Here is a 4,058-nt window from a genome sequence, read left to right as displayed (position 1 = left end):
CCTTAATAATGGAGGAATCTTGATGCACGACTTCAAGAGTAGAAATGTCCAAAACCACAAGGGTTGCCCAAGCAATTGACGATTCATTTCTTGAGAAACTCAAGTCAACCCACCCACATGCTTGAGGATTTCACCGGTGGAATCTTGATTTTTTTTCTATCCCCTCAGATTTGGTCCTTCATTGGGGGGAACTTCATCATCTGTTATCAGCCGTATGAATCTTGGATCCTGAAAGGATATTAGAACCATTAGTAAAATTTCTGTTGATACAAGAAAGCAAGAAACTACAAATGGAAAAAGAGGAATTGCGAAACTTTTACTCAATCCATTCGTTCAGAAATTGGGAGAGATGTTGTTAGTCCCGGAAGTGGAAGCATGAAATTAGAAGAAAAGGAAAGAAGAGAAGAAAGAGGCGAGACAGTTCTTCTGCCGTGTTGTGAGAGTGATTCTCAGATTCTGGCTTATATTTATCGTCAGAATAATTTGCAAAAAATAATAAAATGCCGTTTGCCATAACGGTAAAATAATTTACTAAAACGAAATAAACAAGAAAAAGAAGAAACCAATTCATTAAAACTCTCTCTCTCTCTCTCTCTCTCTCTCTCTCTTCTTTTCTTTCTTTTTTTTTTTAATATATTAGTGAGGTGCATTAGTTAATATACCTACATGCATCTCTTAATTAAGTAGATAGACAAAGTACATTAGTTAATATACTGCACGTATCTCTTAGTTAAGTCGATACAGAACGATATGTTAGTTAATACAACTACGTGTCTATATTAGTTAATATAATTGTACGTGTCTCTTAACTATGTGTATCCTAATTAAGTAGATAAAGAATATATGTTGGTCGATATAACAGCTCGTGTTTCTTAACTATGTGTCTATTAGTTAGCTTCATATAGAAGATATGTTAGTTGAGTATAACGACACATATTTTTTATTTAAGTAGATACAAAAAATATATTAATTTATGCAGCTTCATGGGTATGTTAGTTAAGTTGACACATATTATAAAAGATATACTGAAATCAAACTGACACTATTTCGTAGACTTAACAGTATGAAAATTCTTCTATGTCGGACTTCTTTTGTTTTTCATCTTATTATAGTTCATAATAGAGTAGCCAATCATTTGCTTTCATGTAACAAGTTATATGTTTCAACATAAAGTTATTATCATGTATGATCTTGTCATAACCACACTACATCATATGATACATCATTCATGATATAAAACATATGATAAAAAATATAATTTTTCCATATAGTTGTTTTATGCGAATATCGTAAATAGCTCATATTCATATTGAATTAACTAGAAAAAATATATAATTTTAGTTCTGTAATTTACGGTGGTTGCATTTTTAATCTTATAACTTATGAGAGGTTTGTATTTTTTGTCCTGTAACTTAGGGTGTTGGCAATTTTGATCCTGTACGAAATTGATTGATAAGAATAAAATTGCAACTTAATTAGGTTATGTGCAAGTCACGAGCAATTTTTGATCAAATTAGCTCAAAAAATAAAATTGCTGCAATTTTGAAGTTATAGGACTAAATTGAGAAAATCAATTCGTACAAGACAAAAAATATCAATCCCTAAATCACAGGACTAAAATCATATTTTTTCTCAATTAATTATGACCATCCATACACAGCAAAAATTACATATCCGTACGCATTAAAAATTGCATGTCCGTACTGAAAATTATGTACGTAACAAAAATTCATATTAATTATATATGAACATATACGACCATATTAATGATCCATATACTTCTAAATTCTAATCATTAATATATTTGTTCATTTCTATATGCAACTAAAATTGTTTAGGAAAAATATAGATAACTAAAATTTTATTCGAGTACTAATATATGAATAATTACACCAAAACTTAAAACTTCATATTGCACCGAGACCATATAGTAAATTTAGTATCCACTCCACAATAGCAGAAATGGAAAAATGCAAAATGCAGTCTATATACATACACTTTGATTACGATAATGTATCATTAATCTAATTAACAATAGGCTTTATATTTTTAAAAATCTCTTAAATTTCCAGCACATTTATAGAGAATCATGGAAAAGACATTTTATGATGTATATTATATGATTTACTATATTATTCATATGGTACATGAATTATAAATGGTTAGTGAGTAACTTTGGACTCTAAAAATTTATGGTGGATTTTTTTTTTTATTTAGAAGTAATTTTTACTAATTTAGTTAGATTGGTGTTATTTAAATTGTTTTAACATTATAAATGTTCCGATTTTGGACACAGTCATAAATATACTCATATTTTGTATTAAAGTTTTGTTTATCTGTTGTTGTTGCTTTCTTTTTCCTTAAATTTTGACTTTAAAATCTTCTGTAATTAGCAATTTCATTCTATCTATTTATTCAAGGACTCGTAAGAAATTATATTTTAAAAAATATTTGCAATATTTGTTATTCTATAGCACATAATAAGAATCGTATCACGTCAATACAATATGTTCACAAGTCCGTGAGATATTGTTAAACAAAATTATGGGAATTATCTCTATTACATTCATTTTTTATAATTTCACACACACTGTCACATACATAATTAATTGTCTATTGATAGCTCACTCACCCTATTGTCTTTCTCTCTCTCTCTCTCTCTCTCTCTCTCTCTCTCTCTCTCTCTCTCTCTCTCTCTTTCTCTCTCTCTCTCTCTCTCTCTCTCTCTCTCTCTCTCTCTCTCTCTCTCTCTCTCTCTCTCTCTCTCTTTCTCTCTCTCTCTCTCACACTCTCACTCTCTCTCTCTCACACACACAGACGCATTCAGAGAACTCTTTGTATACACAAGTGAAGATGGAGCACAATTCAAACGAAGGGAGAAATGTAGATCTTTATTCGATAATTCAACTTCATTTGATTTTCAATTGTATTTTACAATTTTTTATAAGCTCTAACATATGTTCAATTTTCCCTTGTAGATGGAAACAATACTTGAAAGAGATTATATCTATGGCTGTTGGAGAGTTAATGGTGTGCTCTTCCCAGAGCCACTCGATTTTAATTTTCCGACACCACCTCTACCACCCCCTCCACAACCACCATCACAACAAGTACCTCTGAGAGTCCCTCAGGCATGACAGATCTTTTATTTTTTTTCTCTTTCTTTTTTTCTAAAAAAAATATATGTTTGTGTCTTTGGCCTTCTTCTTTTGTTTAGATCTTTTATTTAAATATAAATTTTACAAGAAATACTAACGTAAAATCGGTAAGTGCTCAATATTAAAGTGTAAAAACAATTCCATTGTTTTTTCCTTTCAATTTTGAAATCAAGCTTTTCGGAAAAAAAAAAATTCAAATTGGCTTTTCTCAAATTTTTCTTTTTACATAGATTTCGATCTGTAGAAAAGATAATTTCTTCTCCATTTTAAAACTCTTTTTCTCTCTCTCCCTCTCTCTGGAGGGGAGTTTAGAGTTCGATCTATGGAAAAGATTATTTTCTCTCTCTCTCTGGAGGGGAGTTTACAGTTCGATCTATAGAAAAAATTATTTTCTCTCCATCTTAAAATTATATATATCTCTCTCTCTCTCTTCTCTTTTTATTTTATATTTTTTTAATGTATTGATGAACATTAATTTGTGTATGAGAGTTACATGCATATTCAAATAATAAAGTCACGATTCTGAAAATTGTTGAAAGTTGAGTGTTTGTCAAAAAGCTAAGCATCAACTAAAAATTGTCAGAGATGTTGTTGTTAAAGGTTCAACCAAATTTATAAATTTGATGATGTCATAATTCACAATAATAGTTTATTTTAAGACCAAAATTAGTTAAATATTATGTTTATGTCTTGACCTACCTCTTGGTATATCTACTATGAAAAATTCAAAAGAGTTACCTTACAGTCAACACACATAAATATTTATTTTATTAATCATTTAACATTGTATAATTTTGTAAATTAAAAAAATTTATGAGTTAACCTCCCCTACATTACTCATAAAGAATAAATTAAAAAAAAAACTTGGAACATGGATTACAAATCATTCTCACCCTTTTA

The 4,058-nt window shown here is 29.4% G+C and overlaps 1 long non-coding RNA gene across 1 annotated transcript; it reads right to left on the bottom strand.

The window, feature by feature from the left end:
- On the bottom strand, positions 1 to 473 carry LOC110012138. Its single transcript, XR_002287273.1, has 2 exons — positions 321 to 473; positions 1 to 228 (listed from the first exon to the last, which is right to left on the bottom strand). It is a non-coding gene; the product is annotated as an uncharacterized LOC110012138 (long non-coding RNA).

This window comes from Sesamum indicum, linkage group LG6, assembly GCF_000512975.1.
Source record: "Sesamum indicum cultivar Zhongzhi No. 13 linkage group LG6, S_indicum_v1.0, whole genome shotgun sequence".
Taxonomy (NCBI): domain Eukaryota; kingdom Viridiplantae; phylum Streptophyta; class Magnoliopsida; order Lamiales; family Pedaliaceae; genus Sesamum; species Sesamum indicum.
Note: the sequence above shows the minus strand (reverse complement) of the source record. Positions and strands in the feature narration are given on the sequence as shown.